Here is an 18,332-nt window from a genome sequence, read left to right as displayed (position 1 = left end):
CCAAACCTCTGACTGCTACCATTTGGGTTTGCTGCTGTTACTGAAAAGCTAACGAGCCCCAGGTACACCAACCATAAAAAAGTAATAGGTGCTAATCATTCAGTTCAGTTTAGTTCAGTCGCTCAGTCGTGTCCAACTCTTTGCGACACCATTAGCCATTGATAATTCAGGGTAGGATTTTATTCCCAAATTCATTTCATTCTGGGAATGGGATTTTATTATAGAGCTAATTTGGGATTTTCCCCCGTTTATTGAGATAATTGGGCTTCCTTGGTGGCTCAGACAGTAAAGCATCTGCCTGCAATGCAGGAGACCTGGGTTCGATCTCTGGGTCGGGAAGATCCCCTGGAGAAGGAAATGGCAACCCGCTCCAGTATTCTTGTCTGGAAAATCCCATGGATAGAGGAGCCTGGTAGGTTACAGTCCATGGAGTCGCAAAGAGTCAGACATGACTGAGTGTCCTCACTTCACTTCACTTCATTGAGATAACTGATATACCTCATTGTATAAGTTTAAAGTGTACAGCACAGTGATTTAAGTTACATATATTATGAAATGATTACCACAATAAATTAGGTTAAATCCATCATCTCACAGAGATACAAAAAAAGGGAGAAGTCTTAGGATTTACTCTCTTCACACCTTTAAAATCAATGATTTTTATGTTTATTTTTAAAGTTAAGATCAAATTGACATACAGTATTCTATTAGTTTCAGGTATACAACAGAACGATTCAATATTGTACAATTGTACATACTGTAAAACAGTCAGCTCAGTAAGTCTAGTTAACATTGGTCACTGTACACAGTTGTGAAATACTTTTTCTTGTGATGAGGACTTCTAAGATTTACTCTTCAGTTCAGTTCAATTCAGTTCAGTCGCTCAGTTGTGTCCAACTCTTTGCAACCCCATGAATCGCAGCATGCCAGGCCTCCCTGTCCATCACCGACCCCTGGAGTTTACTCAAACTCATGTCCATCGAGTCGGTGATGCCATCCAGCCATCTCATCCTCTCTCATCCCCTTCTCCTCCTGCCCCCAATCCCTCCAAGCATCAGGGTCTTTTCCAATGAGTCAACTGTTTGCATGAGGTGGCCAGTATTGGAGTTTCAGCTTTAGCATCAGTCCTTCCAATGAACACTCAGGACTGATCTCCTTTAGAATGGATTGGTTGGATCTCCTTGCAGTCCAAGGGACTCTCAAGAGTTAGCAACTTTCAAATATGCAATACAGTGTTAACCATAAACACCATGCTGTACATTACAGCTCCATTACTTAAGTGGAAGTTTGAATCTTTTGACTCCCTTTCCTCATTTTGAGCACCCCAACCCCTTACCACTGTCAACCACGAATCTGTTCTCAGTAACTATAATCTTTTTTTTGAATATTCAGGACTGATTTCCTTTAGGATGGACTGGTTGGATCTCCTTGCAGTCCAAGGGACTCTCAAAAGCCTTCTCCAGCACCACAGTTCAAAAGTATCAATTCTTCAGAACTCAGCCTTCTTTATGGTCCAACTCTCACATGGACCTGTACATGACAAATGGAAAAACCAGAGCTTTGACTAGACAGACCTTTGATGGCAAAGTGATGTCTCTGCTTTTTAATACACTGTCTGGGTTTGTCACAGCTTTTCTTCCAAGGAGCAAGCATCTTTTACTTTCATGACTGTTGTCACCATCCGCAGTGATTTTGGAGTCTGAGAAAATAAAGTCTGCTACTGTTTCCATGTCTTTCCCATCTATTTGCCATGAAGTGATGGGCCTGATATAATCATCTTATATTTTGAATGTTGAGTTATAAGCCAGTTTTTTCGCTCTCCTCTTTCATTTTCATCAAGAGTCTCTTTAGTTCCTCTTCACTTTCTGCTATTAGGGTGGTGTCATCTGCATATCTGAGGTTACTGATATTTCTCCTGGAAATCTTGATTCCAGCTTAAGCTTCATCAAGCCCAGTATTTCACATGATGTACTCTGCACAGAAGTTAAATAAGCAGGGTGACAATATATAGCCTTGATGTTTGCTGTTCCATGTCCAGTTCTGTTGTTTCTTGACTTGCATACATGTTTCTCAGGAGGCAGGTAATGCAGTCTGTCCTGAGGCCAAACTATGTTAGAGGTAATGGTCATCTCCTCAAAGAGGACTTATGCCAGCACACCATGCCTCCCAGGACTGTTGCTGTCAGTGCTCCTGACCCCGTGGCAGGCCACTGTTGACTCTCAAACACTCACAGGCAAGTCTCGATCAGTCTTTTGTGGGGTCACTGCTCCTTTCTCCTGGATCCTGGTGCACACACAGTTTTGTTTGTGCCCTCCAAGATATTCTGTTTCCCTAGTCCAGTGAAAGATCTGTAATCAGATCCCACTGACCTTCTAAGTCAGATTCCCTGGAGTTTCTCAGTCCCTTTGTCAGATGCCCAGGTTAGGAAGTCTGTTGTGTGGGGCCTAGAATTTTTGCAACAGTATGAGAACGTCTTTGGTGTGATTGATTGATCTGTAACATGTTGTTTAATCTCCACATATTTGTGAATATTCTAGTTTTCTTCTGTAATTGACTTCCAGTTTCATACCATTGTGGTCAGAAAGGATGCTTGATATGATTTTAGTCTTATACATTTGTTAAAACTTATTTTGTGGCCTAACGTATGATCTGTCCTGGGGAATGTTCCATGTGCACTTGAGAACAATGTGTATTACATTGTATTACATTGTTTTTGGATGGGATGCTCTACATATAACTGTTAAGTTTATTTGGCCAAATCTATTGCTTAAGGCCACTGTTTCCTTACTGATTTTCTGTCTGGACAATCTACCCATTGATGTAAGTGGGATATTGTCTCCTACTATATTTCTGTATATTTCTCCCTTTAGATCTGTTAATATTTGCTTTATATACTTAGGTGCTCCTATAGTGGGTACGTAAATATTTGTAAACACTATATCCTCTTGCTGAATATACCCTCTTGTCATTATGTAATGCCTTCCTTTAACAACTTTTCCATATCATACAACAGTGTTGAATTATGGTCATAATGGTCATTACTCATAGCACTTATTTGTCTTAAAACTGGAAGTTTGTACATTTTAACCGCCTTCTTCTAATTCTACTTCCCTCATCTCTGCCTCTGGTAACCAAAAATCTGATCTGTTTTTTACAATGAGTTTGGGGTTTTTTGTTTGTTTTACATATTTTAACTATAAGTAAAATCACGTAGTATTTATCTTTCTCTGTCTGACTTATTTCACTTAGTGCAATGCCCACAAGGTTCATCCATGTTGTTGTTACTGGCAGGATTTCTTCATTTTTATGACTGCATAATATTCTGTTGTCTGTCTGTCTCCATCTACCTACCTATGTACAGATTCTTTATATGTTTACTTTCAGTGGACACTTAGGATATTTCCATATCTTGGCTATTATAAATAATGCTGTTTGTAAACCTGGGAATACAGATAGCTCTTTGACATAGTGGCTTTTCCCTTCAGACATACTCCTAAAAGTATAATTGCTGGATTGTATAGTAGTTCTATTTTTGCCTTTTTGAGGAACCTCCATACTGTTTTCCATAGTGTCTGTGCCAATTTGCAATCCCAGTAGTGTAAGAGTTCCCTTTTTTCTACATCTTTGCTACTTTTATTATCTCTTCTCTTTTGAGGATGGCCATTCCAATAAGAGTAAAATGCTGTCTCATTGTGTTTGTGATTAATGGCAACCCACTCCAGTACTCTTGCCTAGAAAATCCCATGGACAGAGGAGCATGGTAGGCTCCTACAGTCCATGGGGTCGCAAAGAGTTGGACAAGACTGAGTGACTTCATTCACTCAGTGATCAGTGATGTTGAGCATCTTGTTGAGATGTTGAGCACACCTGTTGGCCATCTATATATTTTCTTTGTAAAAATGTCTATTCAGGTCCTTTGCCCATTTTTAATTGGATTTTTGCCATTGAATTGTATGAGTTCTTTACATAGTTTAGATGTTAACCCTTTATCAGATATATGTATGTATCTCAATTGCTCAGGTATGTCTAACTCTTTGCAACCCCATGGACTGCAGTCTGCTAGGTTCCTCTATACATGATGTTTTCCGCACAAGAATACTGGGGATCTTTCCAACCCAGGGATCAAACCTGCGTCTCTTGTGCCTCCTGCACTGGCAGGTGGATTCTTTACCACTCTGCCACCTGGGAAGCCCTATCAGATGTATAGTTTACAAATACTTTTTTCCCATTTTATAGTTATTCCACTTTGCTGTTTTTTTTTTTTTTTTCCTGTGTAGAACTTTATAGTTGATGTGTTCTCACATGTTTATTTTTGATTTTGTTGAGTATGCTTTAGGTGTCATACCAAAAAAATCATTATCAAGACCCATGTCAAGGATTTTTTTCCCTATTTTTTTCCTCTAGAAGTTTTATAATTTCAAGTGTTTCATTTAAGTTATTACTCCATTTCAAGTTAATATTTGTGAGTGGTCTAAGGGGCCTAGTTCATTCTTTTACACACGAATACCCAATTTTCACAGTACAATTTATGAAAGAGACTTTCTTTTCTCCATCAAGTATTCTTGGCTCCTTGTTAAACACAGTTGACCACGTATGCCTGAATTTATTTCTGGGCTCTCAATTCTTTTTTATTGGTCTGTTTGCCAGTATCATACGTTTTGATGACTATAACTTAATACTAGAGCTTGAAACCAGAAAGTGTGATACTTTTTGCTTTGTTCTTAGTTCTTAGGATTTCTTTGATCATCAGGGTCTTTTGTGGTTCCATACAAATTTTAGGAGTGTTTTTTTACTTCTGTAAAAAATGCCATTGGAATTTTAATAGGAATTGCATTGAATATGTAGATGGCTTTTGTTCAGTTCAGTCACTTAGTCGTGTCCAACGCTTTGCAACCCCATGAATCGCAGCACGCCAGGCCTCCCTGTCCATCACCATCTCCCGGAGTTCACTCAGACTCACATCCATCGAGTCGGTGATCCATCCAGCCATCTCATCCTCTGTCGTCCCCTTCTCCTCCTGCCGCCAGTCCCTCCCAGCATCAGTGTCTTTTCCAATGAGTCAACTCTTCACACGAGGTGCCCAAAGTACTGGAGTTTCAGCTTCAGCATCATTCCTTCCAAAGAAATCCCAGGGCTGATCTCCTTTAGAATGAACTGGTTGGATCTCCTTGCAGTCCAAGGGACTCTCAAGAGTCTTCTCCAACACCACAGTTCAAAAGCATCAATTCTTCGGCACTCAGCCTTCTTCACAGTCCAACTCTCGCATCCATACATGACCACTGGAAAAACCATAGCCTTGACTAGACGGACCTTTGTTGGCAAAGTAACGTCTCTGCTTTTCAATATGTTATCTAGGTTGGTCATAACTTTCCTTCCAAGGAGTAAGCGTCTTTTAATTTCATGGCTGCAGTCACCATCTGCAGTGATTTTGGAGCCCCCAAAAATAAAGTCTGACACTGTTTCCACTGTTTCCCCATCTATTTCCCATGAAGTGATGGGACCGGATGCCATGATCTTCGTTTTCTGAATGTTGAGCTTTAAGCCAACTTTTTCACTCTCCTCTTTCACTTTCATCAAGAGGCTTTTTAGTTCCTCTTCACTTTCTGCCATAAGGGTGGTGTCATCTGCATATCTGGGTTATTGATATTTCTCCCGGCAATCTTGATTCCAGCTTGTGCTTCTTGTGCTGTACAGTAGGTTATCTATTTTAAATATAGTGGTGTGTATATATCAATTCCAGACTCCAAATTTGTCCCCTACATTTCACCTTTGGTAACCATAAGCTTGTTTTCTAAGTCTGTGAACTTATTTGTAAATAAGTTCATTTGTATAATTTTGTTAGATTCCACATATAGGCAATATTATATGATATTTTTCTTTGTCTGACATTTCAATTAGTATGATAATCTCCAGGCTCATCCACGTTGCAGCAAATGGCATTATTTTGTTCTTTTAAATGACTGAGTAATATTCCATTATATATATGTACCACATCTTCTTTATCCATTCCTCCTGTGTCAATGGACATTTAGGTTGCTTCCATGTCTTGACTATTGTAAACAGCACTGCAGTGAACACTAGGGTGGCATATATCCTTTTGAATCATGGTTTTCTCCAGATATATGCCCAGGAGTGGGATTGCTGGGCCATATGGTAGTTTTGTTTTTAGTTTTTAAAAGGAATCTCTACATTTTTCTCCATAGAGATGGTACTAATTTACCTTCCATTAACAGTGTAGGAAGGTTCCCTTTTCTCCACACTCTCTTCAGTATTTATTGTTTGTAGACTTTTTGATGGTGATCATTCTCACTGGTGTAGGTGGGGAAACAGTGGAAACAGTGTCAGACTTTATTTTTGGGGGCTCCAAAATCACTGCAGATGGTGATTGTAGCCATGAAATTAAAAGACGCTTACTCCTTGGAAGGAAAGTTATGACCAACCTAGATAGCATATTCAAAAGCAGAGACATTACTTTGCCAACAAAGGTCCATCTAGTCAAGGCTATGGTTTTTCCAGTGGTCATGTATGGATGCGAGAGTTGGACTGTGAAGAAGGCTGAGCGCCAAAGAATTGATGCTTTTGAACTGTGGTGTTGGAGAAGACTCTTGGGAGTCCCTTGGACTGCAAGGAGATCCAACCAGTCCATTCTGCAGGAGATCAGCCCTGGGATTTCTTTGGAAGAAATGATGCTGAAGCTGAAACTCCAGTACTTTGGGCACCTCACGCGAAGAGTTGACTCATTGGAAAAGACTCTGATGCTGGGAGGGATTGGCAGCAGGAGGAGAAGGGGATGACAGAGGATGAGATGACTGGATGGCATCACCGACTTGATGGATGTGAGTCTGAGTGAACTCCGGGAGATGGTGATGGACAGGGAGGCCTGGCGTGCTGCGATTCATGGGGTCGCAAAGAGTTGGACACGACTGAGCGACCGAACTGAACTATTAAGTCATTTTGAGCATCATTTCATGTGCTTCTTGGCTATGTGTATGTATTCTTTGGAGAAATGTCTATTTAGGTCTTCTGTCCATTTATTTTTAAATTTTTCTGATTTTGAACCACATGAACTATTTGTAGACTTTGCATATTAATTCCTTGTCTGTCACATTGTTTGCAAACATTTTCTTCTGTTGTATGGGTTGTCTTTTTGTTTTGCTTATGGTTTCCCTTGCTGTGCAAAAGCTTTTGAGTTTAATTAGGTCCCATTTATTTTTGTTTTTATTTCCATTACTCTAGGAGACAGATTGAAGAAGCTATTGCTCTGATGTATGTTAAAATGTGTTCTTTCTATGTTTTCCTTTAAGAGTTTTATACTGTCTAGTCTTACATTTAGGTCTTTAATTCATTTTGAATTTCTTTTCTTGTATGGTGTTAAAGAATGTTCTAATTTAATTTTTTTTAATATGTAGCTGTTCAGTTTTCCCAGCACCATTTATTGAAGAGACTGTCTTTTCTTCATCGCATAGTCTTGTCTTCTTTATCAATAGATTAACTGACCACAGGTGCATGGATTTACCTCTGAGTTTTCTATCCTGTTCCATTGAGCTGTATTTTTGTTTTTCTGCCAGCACAATACTCTTTTGATGACTGTAGCTTTGGAATATAGTCTGAAGTCAGAGAGTCTGACTCCTCCAGCTCTGTGTTTCTTTCTCAAGATTACTTTGGCTATTTGAGGTCTTTTGCACCTCCACACAAATTTTAAGAATTTTGTTCTAGTTCTGTGAAAAATGCCATTGGTAATTTGATAGGGATTGCATTGACCCTGTAGATTGCCTTGGGTAGTACAGTCATTTTGACAATATTGATCCTCCCAATGCAAGAACATGGTATATCTTTCCATCTGTTTGTGTCATCTTTGATTTCTTTCATCAGTGTCTTACAGTTTTCAGAATAGAAGTATTTTGCCTCCTTATGTAAGTTTATTCCTAGGTATTTTATTCTTTTTGATATGATAAATTGTTTAATTTCCCTTATCTTTGTTAATGTATAGAAATGCAATAGATTACTGTGTAGTAATTTTGTGTCCTGAAACTTTACTGAATTCTTTGATGAGCTCCAGTAGTTTTCTGGTGGGAACTTTAAGATTTTCTATGTATAGTATCATGTCATCTGCAACAGTGACAGTTTTAGTTGGTGAGAAAATGCCAGCCTCCAGGAGAGCTCACACCAATGAGTGCTCCCCAGAACTACTGCTGCCAGTGTCTTTTTCCCTGCAGTGAGCCAAAGCCTCCCCCTTTGTTTGCAGAAGGCCCTCCAATACCAGCAGGTAGGTATTCTATGACCAGGCTTCCGTGAGTGAGGTCACTGCTTTTTTTCCCTGGGTCCTGGCACACACTCACTCCTGTGGGAGAACCTCTGCAATATAATTATTTTCCAGTTTGTGGGTCATCTACCAGGTGAGTGGACTTCCTTGGTGGCTCAGATGTAAAGAACCTGCCTGCAATGCAGAAGACTTGGGTTCAATCCCTGGGTTGGGAAGATCTCCTGGAGAAGGGAATGGCAACCCACTCCAGTATTCTTGCCTGGAGAATCCTATGGACAAAGGAGCCTGATGGGCTACAGTCCATAGGGTCACAAAGAGTCAGACATGACTGAGTGAATAACACTTTCACTTTTCACTTTACCAGGTGGGTATGGACTTGATTTTAGTGATTGCGTCCTCCTACCATCTTCTTGTGGCTTTTTTGTTTTCGGATACAGGATATCTTTTTTGGTAGGTTCCAGTATTTTTTTGAGGATGGTTGTTCAGCAGTTAGTTGTATTTTTGGTGTTTTCATAGGAAGAGGTGAGCTCATGTCTTCCTACTCTACTCTGTCTCCACCTCCAGACTGTTTCTTTAGGAGCTTTCTTGCTTCCTAGTATAGGTGGTGTTGATGTGAACTTCCATCTTAGAACTGCTTTTGCTGCATCCCATAAGGTTTGGTATATTGCATTTCCATTTGACTCAAGATTCTTTTAAATTTCCTCTTTAGTTTCTCTTTGATCCACTGGTTTCTCAGGATTGTGTTTTAAAATTTCCATGTATTTGTAAATTTTCTAGTTCTCCTCCTATTATTGATTTCTAGTTTCATACTACTCTGGTCAGAGATGATACCTGCTATGATTTTAGTTTTTTTGAATTTGTTATGACTTGTTTGGTGCCCCAACATATGGTTTATCTTAGAAAATGTTCCATGTGCACGTGAAGACTGTGTATTCTGCTGCTGTCAGACAGCACGCTCGGTGTGTCTGTTAGGTCTATTATATCTATCTATACTGCTGTTCAAATCTGATGTTTTCTTATTAATTCTGTGTCTGAATGATGCATCCATTTGTTGAAAGTGGGATAGTAAGATTCCCCACTATTATTGAATTGCTGCTTATTTCTCCTTTTAGTTCAGTTTTTGTTTTATATATTTAGATGTTCCAGTGTTTGGTATATAAATATTTATAATTGTATTTTCTTTAATGAATTGACCTCTTTATTAGTATATAATGACCTTCTTTGTTGTTGTTTTAAACTATTTTTAAAGTCTTTCATTTGATATGAGTACAGCTACCCCTTTTTTGGGGGGGATTATTTTTTGGTGTACTATCTTTTTCCACCTCTTCACTCTCAGTCTATACATGCCTTTAAGGCTAACGTGAGTTTCATATAAGGCAGCATATTGTTGGATTTTTTAAAAATTAGCCATTCTATGTCTTTTAATTAGAGAATTTAATGTTTATGTTTAAAGTGATTATTGATAGGTAAGGATTTACTACTGCAATTTTGTTCATCTTCTGGCCTTTGGTAGATGCATTGTTCCTTTTTTTCATAACCTGCTGTCTTTTTTTGGGTGTGTTTTGATGTCTTTTGGCACGAGTGTTCTTTGACTTCTTTATCATGTTCTTTGTGTAATTACTACAGGTGTTTCTATTGTGGTTACCACTAGGCTTACATAAAATATCTTAAAATTATAATATTCTATTTTAAATTGATAAAAACTTCAATGTAACTCCTCAAATTTACACTTTAACTTTTCCCATTTTAGTTTCTGGTGTTATGGTTTACATATTTTTAAGATTACATACCTAATAACAGATTAGTTATGAGTATTTCTATTATGTTAGCTTTTTAACTTATAACTAGAGTTGTACGTGAATTACATTACACTCTTACCATATTACATAATCTAACTTTGACCATACCTTTATCATTACAAGTGAGCTTTACTTTCTTCATTTTTACGATGCTGGTGAGTGTCCTTTTATTTCTACTCAAAGAACTCCCTTTATCACTTTTGTAAGGCAGGTCTAATGGGGACGAACACCTTGCTTTTGTTTGTTCATGAGTCTTTATCCTTCCTTCATTTCTGAAGGACGGTTTTGCTGGGTATAGAGTTTTTGGTTTAAAGTTTTTTCCTTTCAAGATTTTGAGTATATCATCCCATTTCTCCTAGCCTGAAGTTTCTGGTGAGAAACCTGTTGATAGTCTCATGGGGGTTCTTTTGTATGGGATGTCTTTTTTTTTGTCCTGCTGCTCTCAACTTTCTTTATCTTAGACTTTTGACATTTTTTTTTCTTCTTTTAAAAGAAAAAAAAATTCTTTTTTTTTTAATTTAAAATTTCTTTTTCTTTTACAAATTTGTGTGGCGGGCTGACTTTCAGTAGATTACAGCAAGGGTGAAACCCCGACCCAGAAGCAGGTCTACGAATGATTTAGCACCAGGTTCCTCACGAACATGCAGTGTGTGACAGGTGACGGGGCGGCCACTTTTCCCGCCGCGCCCCATGTCCCAGGATGAAGGGCTCTCCACACTGACCCTGGTTCTGACACCATGGTGGGAATGGTGGGGGACCGACTTTTGAAGATTTTAATTGTAATGTGTCTCAGTGTAGCCCTATTTGGGTTCAAGCTATTTGGGGTCCTTTGAGCCTAATTGATCTGGATGTCCATTTCCCTTTTTTTTGATTTATAAAAATTTCAGCCATTGTTGCTTTCAATATACTTTCTGTTCTTTTCTCTTTGTCTTCAGGAATTTCTGTAATGCAAATATTCTTTGTGCAGGAGCTAGGGTGGGGTGGATAAGTGCAAAGCCTTTCATCACTGTTTTTCTGTTTTGTTTTTGTTCCTCTGAATAATTTCAACTGCCTTATCATCCAGGTTGCTGATTTTTCTTCTGTGTTGATTCTGCTTTTGAAGTGCTTTATTGACTTCTTCAGTTTGGTTATTGTATTTTTTTTTAGTTTTTTTCATGGTTTCTATTTTTGCTCAACTTGTGTTCAATAGTTGTTTTCCTCATTTGTGTGCTCTTGCAGTTCACTAGAGTTCTTTAAGAGGACTATTCTGAATTCTTTGGCTGACAGCTCACAGATCTTCATTTAAATAGGGTCAGTTATTGAAGCTCTCTTAGTTTCCTTTGGTGGTGTCGTATTTTTCTGGTTTTTCATTGCCCATGGTGGCATCTGTGCAACGAAGTAAGTGGTCTCTCTTCTAGACTTTATAGGTTTGCTTTGGTAGAGATAATTCTTCACCAGTTAGCTCAGTTTTGGTTTCTGGATGTATCTACTGATAAAGTCTTTGAGCAGGCAGGGCTTGATATTAGGATCTGTTTTTGAGTAAGATAACTGCCTGAGGCCAGGGGTGAGAGGGTGTGCTGCTGACTGCGAACAGTTGGACAGGACTCTTATCTCAGTTTCCTGCCTAAGGGAGGGCATAGTATAGGCTCTGCAGTTGCCTAGGTTCTCTGGTCAGGCTTTTTAGACCATTGGGCCAGGTTACTATACTCAGCAGTAGGTAGCGTCCTTGTCCTAGTCAGGCAGCAGAATGGAATCCAAGGGCTGCGTGGCTTTTTGTCGTGGGATTTGAATTTGGGAAGTGTATATACTGAATTCCCTGTCCAGATGGGGCTACTGGTTTTGCTCTGCAGATGGGAAAAGCCACGGAGTCTTTCTGTTCAAGTGCCACTATAAGCAGGGCTCTGGTTAGTTTCCTTGGTTGGGTGGGATGAAGCCTGTAGTCAGCACTGGGTAGGGCTACACATGAGTTTCCCTGCTTGGGCACAGTGGAAGAACTAGCTCCAAGGTTGGTAAGGCTATTCGTTTGTGGTCTTGATCCAAACCAACTCTTGCCCCAAGCTCCCTGCTCAAATAGGGCCACTGGCTCTGCTCTACAGGCTATCAGCTCAGCCTTCCCATCTCTCTGCTTGAGATTGCTGTGCAGTCCATTCTCTATGTGTTCCTGGCAGTGACCCTGGCCAGTCTGGGTGGGAGCCACACTCAGCAGCTGGCAGGCCTATGATGTGCTCCCCTGCCTGGATGCTGTGTGTGTGTGTGGGGTCCGCTTCAGGCACCTCCCACGTTTTCTGAAGAGGTTTTTCTGGTTTGCAGGAGCTGAGAGCTCCACTTAGCAGCAATGGGACTGTGGATGAACTATCCCTGTCTTGGCATAGCAGGGCAAGTCTCCATGCCTGACACAGACTGTGCTCTGGGGCCCATCCGCTCTGCCTGCCTGCCTCCTGGCTTGAGCACTGTTGGGCTTCCATGCCTTGGAGAGGGAGGTGGGCAGATCGGGCTCCAGGGCTGGCAAAACACCCCTCATCTGAGGACCTGACTTGCACCCAGGTGAGTTCCCTGGTCAGACTTGGTTCTGCAGCTGAGCAAAGCTGCCAGACGGGATTACTACCTGGGTGCTGCAGGCAGGGACTTGGTGTCACCAACCACACTTGGTGAGTGTGGGTTGTTGCAGGCCCCTCCCCATTTCCCCCATCAAGTCCGATTCCCAGTGGTTGAGCCCTGCAGACTCCCTTGCAGGCCTGTGGGACGATACAGGTGTAGTGGCTCTGACAAAGCAACTCACATTGCTGGGGTGGGGGCGGGGGCCCTGAATGCCTCCCATGAGCTTGCTTTTTCCACTAGTGGAGCTGTGCCAGCTGGGGGAGGGGCAATGTGGTCTGTGGGCAGCTGCGCCCCTGACCCTTCTGATGTATCTGTCTTTCCCTCTGTGGTGCGTGTGTTGGGAGTTGCCTCAGCCTCACCCTGAGTTGTAGAATGCTCTCAGTGGTGCCTTGTTAGCTGCTGTGCTTGTAAGGGCAGAGCAGTCAGGAATGACCTGCATTCCCACCTTGGTGATACTGCTGAGATTAACTTTGGAAATGTGTAATTTCTATAAAAATATCCAATCCTTCTAATAATTAAGTGTGATAAATTCACTGGAAGCAGAGCCAAGGAGTCTGGGCCAGCCACATCATCTAATCAAACATCTTGAATTGTGAGGGTCCCTTTGCTAAAGAGGAGGTGTCTGGGCTGTAGGGGTCGAAATCGTGGGGAGTCTGACAAGCATGCTCAGCTCATCGTGGGCACCTGCCCCGCCTCATCTTCAGAGTGTGCGGGAGTTTTCACTTAGCCACACCGCTCTCTTATTCCGAATTAAATTACCCATCTAACAATATTTAAATTAACCTTGAGGCTTCCTGGAGAACATAAAAGTTATTTTGAATTATTTTCACTGCCAGAATCAGCACAATTCCCTTCCCAGCCAGCTCGGTAGGTATTCAGTGATTGAGAAACCAATTTTTAAATTAATACAATTTTGTGTTTCCAAGGAAGCCATTATTTTTAATTATCGGGCATTTTCCTCAGCCTGGCTTCCCCAGTTAATAAAACTCAGCTACTTAGCGTGGCTTTTATTTTTGCAGAGGGCAGACTTTGGGAGGTAGTTTCCCCATGTGGAATCTCCCTCCAGAATGTTTTGATCTCACCAAGCACACGCCTGTCACAAGGAGGCTCGTAAAAAACCCCGAGAAAAGGAAACGCTGTCGTCAAAATGGCCCTGCTGGGCCCATAACGGATGACTCTAACTTAGCTTGAGGGGCAGCGTGGGGAGCCGGTGAATCGAGAAACTGCAAAGAAGAAATTAACACTGAGCTGGGTCCCCTCCCGGAAGTGGCACTGAAGCACAGGAGGAGAGACCTCAGTTAGACTTAGAGCAGAACCCTTGCCTCTTCTGCTTTAAGTCTGGGAAACCCTGAAAAGATTCGTGAGGGAGGAGGGGGAGAGAGTCTCCTTGTCTGGCAGCGTTGAAAAGCAGAACTCCCCGCTTGGAGAGTTGAGCTGTTCACCCACCCAGAGGAGAAGCCTGGCCTGGATGACATCTTCATTTCCTTTCTGGGTCAGTCCTCTAGGATTTAAAAAGCAGCCCTCCCCAGCTCCCATACAACATGACTCTGTGCTATGTTGGGATCAGGGCTGGAGCAGACAGAACAACTTGCTATCAATTTAATATTAGCTTAAATAATGCATAATTAGAAGGTTAAGCCTCTGCAAACACGTTAAATAATGTATTCCCCAAGCAAACATGATTTGGTGATGATGTGCTATTTTGGATGGCGGTGAGGTGGAAAGGTGGAAGAGACCCGGATCTGAGCTGCATTGTTGATACGGATCGTTTTTGTCATTATAAAGTAGACCCTTCCCTGGTCATGCCGTGGTTTCCTTACCTGTCATGGCCTGTGAACTTCTGGTGGGTAGAGGCTTTAGCTTAAGTTTCTCAGGGTCTCTCTTTTTTGGAAAGTGCTTGGTGCTCGACAAGCATTTGTGAGTAAGGGGACTGAATTAGATTGGGTATAAGCATGTTAGATCTAAGGCTCTAATGTGAAAAACTGAGACAAGAAAATGTGAGCAGGACACTTGTGACCTCCAAATATCTGAAAGGCTGTCTTCATTCTAAACAGTGATAGTCATTCTGGGAGGAACCCTGGAGTCCCGGAATGAACACAGATGGGAGGGGGTGGATTTTCAGGATGTCAATTTAAAATCACATCCATTCATTGAGCATTTCCTGAGCACCTACTATGTATGCTTGTTGATGTGATCAATACTTAAAATAGAGCAGAACAGTTAGGGCCCCTGCCCTTGTGAACTTACAGGTCAGAGGAGGATAAAGACACACAAACCGACAGTGGAACACTTGTGTGGTTGTGAGCGTATATGGAATGGAGAAGGGACACAGACTCAGAACTGAGCCGACAAGGACAGCAGCCCAGAGAAAGTGCTGCCTCGGCGGTGGGGTCGGGGTCCCAAAGTATGAGAGTTCAACAGGTGAGGGCAGGAGGTGGGTTAGGGAGAATATTCCAGATGGGGTGGTCAGGAAGTGAGAGCTTGGGTGGTTAGCAGGGGCCCCGCGCAGGTGTCAGAGAACTTCACTCCTGATGCTTCGGGTATCCTGGTGGAGGCAGGTGGTCCCTGGGGAGGCATGTGGCAGAGAGGAGAGGTGTCTGATGTGGAGGTTCAGCCTAGATGACCTGAATGGGGCTTGTACTTGTCATCCTTCAACCTGAACTTCTGGATGTCAAGTATGCTGTACGTCTCTTTAGCCTCTAAGAAGAAAGGAAGACGGTGCAGCCTATGGATGAATGCTCCTTTGCATTCAACAATGGGTACGTCTGGTGGGGACTTCTATATTTCTATAGTCACTAAGTCATGTCCAACTCTTTTGTGACGCCCATAGACTGTAGTCCACCAGGCTCCTCTGTCCATGGGACTTCCCAGTCAAGAATACTGAAGCGGGTTGCCATTTCCTCCTCCAGGGGACCTTTCCGACTCTAGGATCAAACCCGCGTCTCCTGCTTGGCAGGTGGATTCCTTACCACTGAGTCACCTGGGAAGCCCTTCCAAGATCCTTACCAGCACAATAAGGTCCCAATCCCTTGACCTCACCACCCCCAGCTAATTTGCTCTAGCCCTTCTGCCTCATCTTCTGCTCAGATAACAAGCAACAGTCTTTTCTGCCTCAGGGCCTTTGGATGTGCTGGTAGCTTAACCCAGAAGGCTTTCTTCCCATTCCATTACTGGAAAATTCCTACTCTTCATTCATTTCTTACCCCAAATGCCATTTTCTTTGTGTGGCCTTAACCTCAATCAGATATGCCCTGTTATCTCAACCATGTTCTCTCACAGCATCCATCACCATTTCTTTACATTATTTGTAGTTAATTTGATTACTGTCTGTTTTCCCCTTGCTACAGTATAAGCTCCATGAGGGTATTTTTACTTTTCTATCACAGCAATCAAAATAGCAAGTAATCCAAAAGTAATGCTTGTTTGGGGATATATTATTGAATATATTTGCAGAGGCTTATCCTTCTAATTATATATTATTTAAGCTAATGTAATGTTTGTAGCAAGTTCTGTCTGTACAAGCTCTGCTCAGAACTGAGTGTCTTGTCTGTTCACTAATATATCCTTAGTGCCTAATACAGTGCCAGGAACATAATAGGTGCTTGGCGGGGGGGGGGGTGGGGGAGAAAACATGGGTTGGTGCAAAGTGAATGCACTGGGGCAGGAAGGGCGGATAAAGCTCAGGCTTTTGTGATGACACTGTAGGTGAGCAGACCTACCAGAGTGGGACCCATGCGCAACTGAGTTCACGTGTGTGTGTTCACAGGCACACATGCACATCTGCCTCCCACCTTGTTCCCGTGTCACTGTCATTTGCCACAAAAGTAAAAGTAACACAAGCCAACGTGTAATTGCAATGTCACACTAATTATACAGAAACCAAAACAAAATTACTAACTCCCACTCCTTCTGGGAATACTAATAACACTAATACCAATATCATGATGGAAGATTATCTTGGCAGCAATTTTCCTTTTGTTCTGCTACCTACACATGTAGCTGTGTCGTGCTTTTGCAATCTCTGTGTAAATCATAATCAGGAGGAGATATCCTAGAGGGTGGTTATATGCCTTCCTTATCAGAGAGAATCATGCAGTAAGCCTGTCTTAGCAAAGAGCAGAAGTTTTAAATCGTAACAGGAGGAGTTGGTTTCAGTTCTCTCTTCCAAAAGTATAGAAAGAAGTCTTGCTGGAGGGGAGAGGCATTAAAGCATGAACAAGTCCTCGGGACCAGAAGTGTGTTTTATGATTAGGCTTTGGAAGGATGGACGAGGAAGACTAGACAGGGGGTGTGTGAGTGTGATGTAACCATGTCTTCCTTCTTTGGGCGCAGCGCCCCCTTTCTTTGAGGTTTCCCCATCTAGAAGTTTTTCCTGAGCCATCCGTCATGTGGTACACGTGACCCAGCCGTGTACAGACCCCCCCCGCCCCCTCCCGGAGCAGTGGGACTGGCCCAGGGCTGTGACTGCCATTCCAGCTGTGGCAGGCCCTTCAGAGGGCTTCAAAGGGATTTTGGCTTTTAATTCTGTAACAGATCCCTTTCTCGTCCCTCTGGGTCACTTAGCTGAGCTAATAGCAGCCTGGAGTCATCTTTAGCCAAGCCTGCCTGACCTCCCCAGTGTGAAGAGATCACCAGTTGAAGGTAGGGGTAAATGAGCCTAAGTATCAAGGGAAACACTGATAAGAGATGGAAGGGGTCCGGGAGAAAGATGTCAACGTGATGATATCGTTTGAGCTGGTGAAGTCACTGGTGGGGAGAAGCAAGGCCACGCACAATGCATGCCCTTTTTAACAGCTCATTTGAGTACACGTCCTGTTTCTTGCAGTGGAAAGATTCCTGACAGACGCATTTATGGACTATGCACATTCCACGGAGGAGCCTTTTAAGGGGGCGTGGTCATCATATCTTCATCACCCACTGCCTACATGCCCATCACATGTCATCAGGGATATAGCCGTGAGATGGTCCTCATGCCCACAGAGCTTACAAGGTACCCTGATGTAATAGCTTTGTGAGAAGGTCAGAGGAAACAGGGAAGAGTGATGGGTGGTGAGGGCTGGAGGCAGGAGGAAGTTTTCAAAAGAGATTCCTGGAGCAATCCTTGGGAGGCAGAAGGAAAAGTCTTCTCCACTGTGAGTCTAGGCAGCGACAACTGCTCGAGATTTGGCCCAAGGAAAAAAGCCATAAAGCTTTTGGTGGAAGGGAATGGCCATGGTCCATCCAGCCACCATTTTAACTTCAACCTTTAGGTAAGGGCTGCTGGTGCATCCCTCCCCTGAGAGATGCCCTTGGCTGGAAAGCTGGAAGAAGCAGGTACCTAGGTGGGTTAGACTTTCACTGGGGACCATTCTGGGGGTTCTGAACTCCAGGGATGCTCAGAGCCTTTGGCCCTCACTGCTCAACTGGCCAGACTCTCAGGAGTGGGCCAGCCCCTGGGAAAGGTCAGGCTGTTTGCGTCAATGCAAACAGATCCACGGGGGTGGGGAGCAACGATGGAATGGTGCTGGTTTGGTGGTAGCACGTGACAGTTCATTCAGTTTCTTCCCTCTCCAAGAGGCAGGGCTGGGGCTGCCGGAATCGCACATCTCTGTCTCAGGGTTCAGGTCCCAGCCTCTGTCCCACAACAGAGCCTGGCAGGCTAGTCCTTAAAGTCTGGAGGACTCCTTGGCTTCCCAGTCTACCTGATCACGCAA

General features: G+C 42.6%; 1 protein-coding gene and 1 long non-coding RNA gene across 5 annotated transcripts in view; one reads left to right on the top strand and one right to left on the bottom strand.

The window, feature by feature from the left end:
• Window positions 1-18,147, top strand: part of LOC139184222 (uncharacterized) — a 65,300-nt gene extending 47,153 nt beyond the window's left edge. The window contains exon 3 of the long non-coding RNA XR_011567788.1: window positions 17,465-18,147. This is a non-coding gene — a long non-coding RNA (uncharacterized lncRNA). The remainder of the gene's footprint in view (window positions 1-17,464) is intronic.
• Window positions 1-18,332, bottom strand: part of LOC109561123 (teneurin-2) — a 765,441-nt gene that overhangs the window by 33,098 nt on the left and 714,011 nt on the right. The window lies entirely within an intron of this gene.

Source organism: Bos indicus, chromosome 7 (genome assembly GCF_029378745.1).
Source record: "Bos indicus isolate NIAB-ARS_2022 breed Sahiwal x Tharparkar chromosome 7, NIAB-ARS_B.indTharparkar_mat_pri_1.0, whole genome shotgun sequence".
Taxonomy (NCBI): domain Eukaryota; kingdom Metazoa; phylum Chordata; class Mammalia; order Artiodactyla; family Bovidae; genus Bos; species Bos indicus.
The sequence above is the reverse complement of the archived record's forward strand: the minus strand, read 5'-3'. Positions and strand labels throughout refer to the sequence as shown.